The sequence below is a fragment of the Octopus bimaculoides genome, chromosome 22 (assembly GCF_046866305.1).
Source record: "Octopus bimaculoides isolate indiv1 chromosome 22, ASM4686630v1, whole genome shotgun sequence".
In the NCBI taxonomy this organism is placed as follows: domain Eukaryota; kingdom Metazoa; phylum Mollusca; class Cephalopoda; order Octopoda; family Octopodidae; genus Octopus; species Octopus bimaculoides.
This window is the reverse complement of record NC_142949.1, coordinates 9,194,727-9,205,720: the sequence shown is the minus strand read 5'-3', so window position 1 is coordinate 9,205,720 and position 10,994 is coordinate 9,194,727.

Genomic DNA, 10,994 nt, shown 5'->3' with positions numbered 1-10,994 from the left:
TTTTAATGATATATATATATATATATATATATATATATATATATATATATATATACACACGCACATGAGATCTTCCACGGTTTACATCTGCCAAATTCATTCACTACGAATTGGTCAGCTACGATTATTGTGGAAGACAATTGTCCAAGATACTGCACAGTGGTACTCATCCAGAAACTACCAAAATTAGGTTGTCCTCTCGGTCAACTCTGACTGAACCAACGTCTGACCTAACGCATCCCTGATTTAACAATTCCACCATTTTCTTCCAGACATCATTCTTTTCATTTTTAAAACCTTTTTTTTTAACAAGACGGCCAGGTGTAATTCGTGGGAGGATTTGGCTGCTATTTCTCTGAGGTCTGACAACTACATGCAAGTATGTTTTAGTGAAATAACACCACTAAAGTAATTAAACTGTCGACTAATTATCGCGATTGTGAAAACAATAGCAAGGCCTTAACAGAGCGGATAATTGTCTTCTTTTAACAAGAGGTCTATCGCATAATCGAAATAATGAGAAATATTTAGAGTTTGATATCATTGACACAAAACTTTCAACGCGCTTGACCAACGAGTATTGTGAAGCTAAGAAAATGAAGACACTCAATATTATATTCTGTGTTGCATTGAATAATTTAATTTTACTGACAAATGGAAGAAAATAAAATGCTTTTAAAATGTTTTAAAAACTAAATGCAATTTTAAAATTTTGCATTATATTCTCTCTCTCTCTCTTTCTCTCTCTCTCTCTCTCTTTCCCTCCCCCTCTCTCTCTCTCCCTCTCTTCATCTTCTGAAGACAATAATCACATTGTTTCTATTTGTTTCTCTCCTCCACTCGAGACTCTTTAAATGTGATCTCTCTCTCTCTCTCTCTCTCTCTCTCTTTCTGTCGCTCTTACTCTCTCTTTCTCTCTCCGTTTCTTTCTTTGCCTCTTACTTTCTTTTCGTTCTTTCCTTCTTTCTTCCTTCCTTCTTTTTTCCAATCATTTTTCCCCTCTTTCTTTTTTTTCTTTCCTGCTTTCTTTCTTCCCTTCAGTCCTTTCTTTCTTTAATTTCTTCCTTGATTTCTTTAATTTCTTTCTTTCTTTCTTTCTTTCAGTCTTCATTTCATTTCCTTCCAATCTTTCTTCCTCTCTTCCATCCTTTCTACTTTCGTTTCTTACTTCTTTCCTTCATTTGATATATAAGTGTAGTGGAGGAGAACGAGAACAAGATAGATAGATAGAGAGAGGAAAAGAAAGCAAGAGAGAGAGATGCAGAGACACACAGAGACAGACAAACAGAGGAGAAACAAAAGAGAGGAGGAAAGAAGCGCAAGATGTGTAAAGAAGAAAGGAAAAAAGAGGGTGGGAGTTAGTCTTTCAGAATTCGATTTGGCAGCAGAAAAGAGAAACCAAACTTAAAATAAACCACATTTAATTTAAATGTGTTTGTTTAAGGTTAGTTCTTTTCTGCGCTATAAAAATGTATTTATACGTTTTAATTATGCATCCAGAAGATTCTTCTAAAATATTAATCAATAAAAATAACAATAACAGTAACAACTGCAATCACACAACAGCCTCACCACCACCACTCCAATAACAACAGCAATAGCAACAACAACACCGACGAAGTGAGTTTCTGCTTCATTCACAGCCGCCATCTTCGCCCCGAATGTAACAAGACAATCCCATAAAATTTCCTAAGGTTTTGCAAAAGACGCTGTCTTTTTAGACATATAAAGTAATACATTTTTACTGCCGTTCTATTGTTTATAATTTCATGTCTTACCCATCTCTCTCTCGTTCTCTGCCACTCTCTCTTTCTGTCTCACGCTCTCTCTCTCTCTGCCTTTGTCTTTCTGTCTCTCTCTCTCTCTCTCTGCCACCCTGTTTCTGTTTCTCTCTCTTTCTCTCTCTCTCTATCTCTCACTGCTTCTCTTTTTGTGTTTCTCTCTGCCTTTCTCTGTCTCTGTGCTCTCTCTGTCTCCCTCTGCCTGTCTTTTCTGTATTGCTCTCTGGCTCTCGCTCTGTCCCCCCTCTCTCTCTGTCTCGCTCTGTCCCCCCTCTCTCTCTGTCTCGCTCTGCCCCCTCTCTCTCTCTCTGTCTCGTTCTGCCCATCTCTCTCTGTGTTTCGCTCTGCCCCGCCCTCTCTGTGTCTCTTTCTGTCTCTCTCTGTTTCTCTCTCGCTCTCTCTGCCCCTCTCTCTTTCTGTGTCTCACTCTGTCTCTCCCACTCCAATTCTTTCTCCCAGTCTCCCCGTGTCTCTGCATGTTTCCCCTATGCTTTTCTCTGTCTCTACGTGTGTGGCGTTTCTCTCGCATGCATTCTATCTATTGGTCGATTAATATGCGAAACACCCCATAGTTAAGTTTTAGAAACTGTTAAACCAATTTATCTAAAATATTTATTTACTTGCTATTAAATACGTTTTTATCACCATTGATTTATACTTAAAGATGAGTCAAGATTTAAGAGATAATACATCAATCACCTACCCAGCCAAGAGTCTAACGCCAATGTGTTTCGACCAGAGATTCACATAAACGAGAGTAATAACTGCAGTGAAACAGACTATAAAATACTAAGATGTTTGAAGCAAAAATTAGTTTCTTTTAAAAGAGCGGGCTTCCTCTAAAATAAACCACTAAAACATAGTTGGTTTATTATAAGACAAGATAAGGGTGTAACGGCGTGATTGTGTGGTGTGGTTAAAAGTTATTTATTGCAAATATGAGTTGCCGGTTCGATTTCACTGTACAGCAGAGCGCCTTGTGTGTCTTCTACCATAGCCTCGCATTGACTTATGCTTCTTGAGTAAAATTCGATGGACAGAATAAGCTTGGAAGTTCGATGCATGTGTGTATATAGGTACGCATGTATGTATGTGTATGCATGTATATGCATATATATATATATATATATATATATATATATATATATATATATATATATATATATATATGTGTGTGTATGTATGAATGATGTATGTATATATCCCTCTACCACTCTCTCTCTTCCCCTTACACCGGCATGGTCACATGCTTCCGGTCAATAATCCTTTTCTTCCTTGGCTATCGCCGAGCAAACACGCGAACTACTCCGTCCCTTTCAAGTTCGTGCCTCACAGCGTTCATACACACATAATTTCTCTCGTCTGGCCGTAAAGCCTTTTCTGTTTGTTTTCCTGTCTTGTTTTTTGTCCGCCACTACATTCCTCCATGGCAAGATTTAATTTGTGTATACAAATTTAATTTGCGGTCCATGGGAAGAGCCGTTTTAACGATGCGTCCTGCCCAGCTCTTCGAAACGCCGGTGTTAAAACGGGGGTAGCTGATGAAGAAGAATGTTCTCTATGTGGCTTGTGTGTTTTCTCGTCTACGTTTTGTTTGCAATGTCCTGTACCCAGATATGCACCTATACATACAGGTGGATGTCGGTATGCACATACCTGTACGTATATATGCATATACTCATTTACTATTTGTTTATATATATATATATATGTATGAATGATGTGTAGATATGAGGTGAATTTGGTGAAGCATTGTTTGTGAGGTATAACTTTAAAGATGGTTGTTGTGAAAGGCCGGAACAATGCGAGAAGCTACAAGGTAAACTACAACATGAAAAGAAAACAGAGCAAAGCTGCAGTTTTACCTTGTATTTCTATATTTCGGGGTAACGACCCCTTCTTCAGGACATTTGGAAAAAGCGGTAGTTGATTATCGCTTTAACCAAACCTGCAAGTTTGTTCTATTTTTTGTTTTCCTTTTGAAGTTTACTTTGCACCTTCTCGCACTGTTCTCGCCTAACACAACAACCTTCTTTATATATATATAAATATAAATATATATATATATATATATATATATATATATATATATATATATATATATATATATATATATAAGGGAAATAGTCAAGGTAGAAATGTTAAAATTATTTTATCATAAAATTCATTTTAGTTCCGGTTTCAGTCATTGAGACTTTTTCAACTTTAAATATGGAAAACAATTAAATTTTGGAAAAATTAAATGTTTAGTTTTTTAAAAGAATATTTGCATAGTATTCAAATGCAAGGGGCATTTTCCTTGTTTCTGCCTGTCTCTCGAACCCACAGTAGTAAACATATTGTCGTTGAATGCTCGGAATGTGGAGTAGATAGACAGCCGACAACTGATGAAAGGTCGTTCTCCGTGTTACTTGTTCTGTTTTCCATTATTCACTCGTTGTTTGCGTATTTAACTTGTTTGTTTTCGTACTTCATGTTGTTTACACAGTTGGTGACATCCTGTATCCATATATGCATATATATATATATATATTCATCCTCAAGAGGAATACTGAAAATATGTGACTTAGACTGAAAATTTTAACCATTGAAGATTATTACTTGAAAATTTATTAATGTAACCGACCGAACCAAATATTAGCACCAGTGAATGCTGGCAAATATATAATGTGAATAGAGAAACTGTAGGTTTCGAAAGAGCTGCCTTACATATTTTATAGTTATTTTGTGCTATACATATTCAATGAGCATCTGTCCTACAAGTATTTGGTCTGTAGGCACTTGTCCTATAGGTAGTTGTGTTATAAGCAGTTGTGTTGTGTAGTAAATTGATATTTTGTTCTACGAGATTTGCAAAAGCATTCTCAAGTCCAAGTAAAGGCCCTCTACTATTGATATTTTCGATGGTTTCAAAACAGTTTTCCTATGTCAACAAACAAGTTTGAACATTTCTTTCCGCCAAGATTCATGCCCTACATCAACTGAGAATATTATGAAACCCAGTTGTTTCTCAGTACAGTATATACTTCCAGGAGTAAATCTTTAGATGATCAAAAATTATAGGTTAGACTGGTGGCGTTTCCGTTTCTCTTTTTTTGGGGGGGGGGGGCTGTTGTAGACCCTAACAGATAAAGCACTGGATATTTCGAGGAGAACTAACACAGGGTTTAGTGCTAAACTACAGAGGTATAGACTGTCTTCTTGGATATTATTTTGAAAACTTTCTACCATCAGAGACTATCGCTACATTTACAATGAATGAACGGAAAGAGTAAAAATCTCCATAAATTTTTGTCAGTTTCTTCAGAACATGTAGTTGGTATGCGGAATTTATTGTTTTTTGATAAATTCCTTCTTTTCCTTCGACTTGGCATTCCGTCAGAATTTGTCTGAAAAAGCAAAATTTATTCGAATTTCCAAAACGATAGACAAAAGTTGTAAAAGAAGAATAGAGCTGCGAAAATAAACCATAAAACACTTTGATGAGAATGTTTTTTGGGTTGATTCAAAATCACATTAAAAAAAGGAACGAATTCGTTCAAGTCACTAGATGGTCCCCAAGTCTATAAGTCTATATTTGGTTGACATTTTCTTCCAGTTTTTTTTTAGGTGTCGTTTCAGAGATATAGTAGCTGTCTACAGATAGGCATTGGCTATCCAGTAAGTTATATGACCGCATGTTTCATAGAATTCCTAACGATACTGCCGACAGCGTTTAACATGTGAGTGTTTTGATTTTTTATCCTCCGCCGTCAAAAATGATTTGTTGTCTTGAGACAGATTAGTGAATTTGGATTAAAATTTCATCTAATTGCTATTTTAGATTATTTTAAAGCCGTATGCACTCTACACTAATCTCTTTAGGATCCGTTAATATATATATATATATATATATACACGCGCGCACGTATATAATGTATGTATAAGCGTGTGTGCATATGTGTGTATGTATATATGTGTCTGTATCTCTGAGTATATATATATATATATGTATATATGGATGTATGCACGTGTATATGTGTGTATATGGATGTGTGTGCATATATATATGTATACGTGTATGTATGTGTGTGTGTGTGTGTATGATGTGTATGCGTGCGTTTGTGTGCACCTACAGATTGTGGTGGCGAAGTCGGTAGTTTGTTTACTTACCTGTCAGTCAATTCAATGCCAATTTCAAAGTTGGCTGACATTACAAGAGTTACAATAACAGACGCTATAAGTGGCAGCCATTTTTTTCTTCGATACCAAACCAATTCTTTTGTCAAAGCTGCTTCGTTGTTAAGTAGTTTAAGTTAGGGTAGAATTTGCCCCAGTAATTCCCTAATCCCTTCATATACCTGATAGATTTTTCTCCGGCTTTTTCACAGCTCCAAAATAGATCTAGATTTTAATGGAAGGAAAGCGAAACGACTGGAATATTTAAACCGTATTCGAGAGCTCTGAAACACTGAAGTGCTTTTCACGTGATTGATTATCGAAGCGAAATTCCCTACGGTATGGGCATTAGCAAAATAATAATCCCGCCTAAATAACACCCAAGTATTCGATAAAATGTGTTAAATATGTAAGAGGAAAAAATCATTTATGGATCTAATTTGAATCGGAGTGGCATAATTCTGAGCAAAAATGTTGAAACACATTTTGGAATGGTTCTCCATGGAAGAGGAGAATATTCAGGACTAAATTATCTAGAACTATCTCGTCAAGTGTATCTCTTCCTCATTTAAGATAGCTGGGTGTGGTTGAAAAGATATTTGGTTGCTAATTTTAGTACATCGAGCGGACCCCAACCTCCTTGCTTTTCCTCCTAATCTTTGATTCAGGAGAGTGAAGGCGCGTGGCCTAGTGGTTTAGGGTATTGTACTGACTATCGTAAGATCGTGGTTTCAATTTCTGAACCGGGCGGTGCGTGGTGTACTTGAATAAAACACTTCATTTCATGCTGCTCTAGTTTCCTCAGTTGTAGATGAGTTCTGTGAAGTTAACCCTGTGACGAACTGGCGTTCCATTCGGTGGTGGTGGGAATATTATAATGTCAGTCACTTATCAGCCATGAACACCTGATTAAACTCGGGTGTTTTGAGTCTAAGGGTTCACGACAGACCTAACCCTAAGTTGCTCGGGAGAGAAGACTAAACCTATGATCCTTAAAAGACCTCCGAAACTGACGGGAAGGGAGGGTGGAAGGGAGAGCGGGAGAGGAGGAGGGAGTATAGTCAAATCGAATATCTGGTTCAAATGCTTGTAACAGAGGAGACTCTGCTAAGGGCCCCCAAAGTTCAAAATGGTGGCGTTAAACCTAAATTGATTAAATCTAGGTTTGACACCACCATGTGTGCAGGCGCATGGCTTAGCAGTTAGGGTATTCGGCTCAGGATCGTAAGGTCGTGAATTCGATTCCCGGCGGTGCGTTACGATCTTGAGCAACTTTATTTCCCATTATTCCAGTCCACCTGACTGGCAAAAATAAGTAGTACCTGCATTTCACCAGGGCCAGCCTTGTCACATTCTGTGGGACGCTGGATCACCCTGAGAACAATGTTAAAGGTACATGTGTCTGTGCAGTGCTCAGCCATTTGCAGGTTTATTTCACGAGCAGCCTGTTCCACTGATCAACTGGAACAGCTCATCGTCGTAACCGACGGAGTGGAAGTTTTATTTGTTTATATATTTTTTGGTTAAATCTACAATCCACGTACGTCATGGGAGGCTTTAAACTCGCAACGTGAGGTATCCGGATTGCTGTTCTCACAGTTCCACCAACTCCTGTTCTTCTTTGGTACTTTACTTTTATCGAGCCCGAAAAGATGACAGGCAAAGTTGTAATCCTGGGATTTGAACTCAGAGCTCAGAGTGCTGGAACAAATACCATGAAGCATGACTAGCCGTCTCACGCGAGAGAGCATGACTTGTTAACATGTACCGTGCTTTCACTAATTGTTTTAGGTGCCATTATTGTCGTGCGCAGACACAGACACTCTTGGTACTGCGGAGCATCTAGGACGTGCCAGATGGTTGAGGACGGAGGGCCGCACAATCACCCAGCGGGTATTTATTACAGATGAGTAGAGTGAAATCACGTGAAATAAAACGCATTACTCAAGGACAGACGTTGCCCGGCCCAAGAATTGAACCTTCCTCTTTATGATTATGAGACGAACACCCTAACCAATAGGTCACGTGCTGTGTGTTTCAGTTATTTCACTGCGGCCATGCTGGAGCACCGCCTTTAGTCGAACAAATCGACCCGAGGACTTATTCTTTGTACTTATTTTATTGGTTTCTTTTGCCGAACCGCTAAGTTACGGGGACGTAAACACACACACATCGGTACTCAAGCGATGGAATACAAGCACACATACACACACATACACACACACACACGCACACACATGCACACACACATACACATATATATTTATACGACGAGCTTCTTTCATTTTCCGTTTGGTCGGCCCGAGAAGACATTTGCCCAAGGTGCCACGCAGTGGAATTGAACCCAGGACCATGTGGTAAGCTACTTTCCACACAGCCACTCCTGCGTCTTACTATATATATATATATACATATATATATATATATATATATATATATATATATATATATATATATATATATATATATACATACAAACATACATATACATACATATATATATATATTAATATACACACACACATGTGTGAATGTGAGCTTGTTAATATAGGTGTATGCTTCGCTGTTCTCTCTTTTTTCATGTGTGTGTGTGTGTGTGTGTGTGTGTGTGTGTGTGTGTGTGTGTGTGCGTGTGTGTGTGTGCTTGTAATTTGGAAGATCTTGGCACTAAAATAAGCTCCTTCACTCTTTAGATCGCCGACTGCTAAATATGACAACAAAAAACATTTTAGAAAATAAGAAAAACCAAAACGCAAAACGAGAGAGAACTGCATGTATTTTTTGAGCAGATTTATTCTCGTAAATAAACCCGAAATCGGATTAGAACCAAACAGAACATTATTTTAATGGAATCTGTTGTAAAAACAAAGGTCTCCGGATGCTAGGGAAAGAATAACATTAATGAGTTTTTCTTTTACAAGCATGCTGTGTAGCTTGCGATTTATTAAAGGAAAAATGTAAATATACCGAGTGTGAAATGTGTTTAGTGAACGTGCTGTAGGTTATATATAGGTTGTGTGTAGTATTTCGAATATATAAAATGGAATTTGGGAGATTATGCCTTTCTGAAGCGCGGATGAAAAACTAAAGATTGCCGCTTTGGATTCGCTTGTGTTGTACACTAGGCTTTGATTCGTTATTCGGTTTATTCGTTATTCGGTTTATTCGTTATTCGGTTTATTCGTTATTCGGTTTATTCGGTATTCGGTTTATTCGTTATTCGGTTTATTCATTATTCAGCTGATTCGTTATTCGGTTGATTTGTTGTTTGATTCGCTACCACTAATCTTGGAGTATCTTTGGTGGAGTATACGCAAAGCCGCTTTAAGGCATATGGGTAGTTGCTCAGGGGTTCCATGGTTCTAAAGACTCAATTTAGATCTATGCATGTTGTGACTTGCTTTCAATAAATAAATTCCTAGAGGGCCCAGTGAATGATTTGCTCAAGGTCCCACAATGCTGCTATGGCGGCTCTGGATATGCTGTTAATAACAGTCGAGCAGGATTTCCAGTGTAGATGATTCTCTGCCTTCGACCAACCAAGAAATGACGGTGGATTTCAAATAAAACACAGGCACTGCATGTCTTATGATGGGTCGTGTAAAATAGATATATAAAAAAATGAATGGTTTTTCTCTGATGTCTGTGCACTTTGAGGGCAACCTCCGGATCTATTTTAAAACGGGGGCCACAATTTTCATTAATGTTTTACGTAGTGTTTTTGGTACCGAAAGACTTTCAAACTTCGTATACTTATCTATTTTGTGTTATAGAACAGAAAAATATTTTTGTATTCGAATTTATTTCATGTAAAAAATTGTCTTATTTCGATAATTTCAACCAATCACTGACAAGTATTCAGTTGTTTACATTTACTCCTTTGGCTGATTAAGCGATGTAAAGCGTATTTAATCTCCATACCTTCGTTTTATTTGCTTTTTTCATTTTAAATTTGCTTTAACCCTAACCCTAGGATTAGGGTTAGGGTTAATTGTTTCAGAATCGTTTGTTTATGTAGTCGGCACTTAATGTATATCGGCTGAATGGACGTCAGTGATTGGTTGAAATTATATGACACATTCTACCTGTGTTCCAAGTTTCAAAGTGTATCGTTAATGAAAAATGTGGCCCCCGTTTTAAAAAGATCCCAACCTCCTAAGGCAGTGAAATTATTTATGTGAGAGATTGGTCGTTGGTATTAACAGTAGAACAAAGGCAGCGAACCGGCAGAATCGTCAGCTCACTGGGCTCACAGTATTTCGCCTGGTTTTCCCTTCTGAGTTCAAATGCCACCGAAGTTGAGTTTACTGTCCATTCTGTCGGGATTGATAAAATAAGAACCAGTTGAGAACGGGAGTCGATGTAATCAACTTGCTCCTTTCCTTGAAATTGCTGGCCTTGTGTCAAAATGTTAAACCAATTTTAACAGCAGAACTGTAATCTGTTTTCAGGATCTGTTTGAGTAGACGTCGACATGTCCTCTGTTTTATCAAGGCCCTGTTGCCTACCAATACATCGCTTATAAACATTGTCGCTTACCAGTTTTCTTTAATCATCGATATACAGGGAAGGAAGCGAAGCTATTTACGTCATTTTCCAAAGTAGCTCTGCATTGTGGAGTTATACATATGACAGAAATATGATGTAACAGTAGAGAGAGACAAGGAGAGAGAGAGACAAGGAGAGAGAGAGAGAGAGAGAGAGAGAGAGAGAGAGAGAGAGAGAGAGAGAGAGAGAGAGAGAGAGAGCCTTCACTGACGTCTTAATGCTGGTTGAAATATGGCTACTGCCAGTTTTATTTTCTGTATTATGTGTTCCGTGTCGCCGAGACGAGATATAACTTGCTAAGATTGTCTCCACCGTTTACTGATTCTGTCTATTTCACAGTCAAGGGACTAGCCTCATGACTCGTTTCCTTCATGCCATAGAGAATTCTAGCGCCTGTCGAGATAGAATCTACATCATTGACTAATATGTCTTCTATTAGTAGAACGTTATTACTCACAGAAGTGCCGGCCAAACTAGAATGAAAACCAGATGACGGAGTAATTTCTT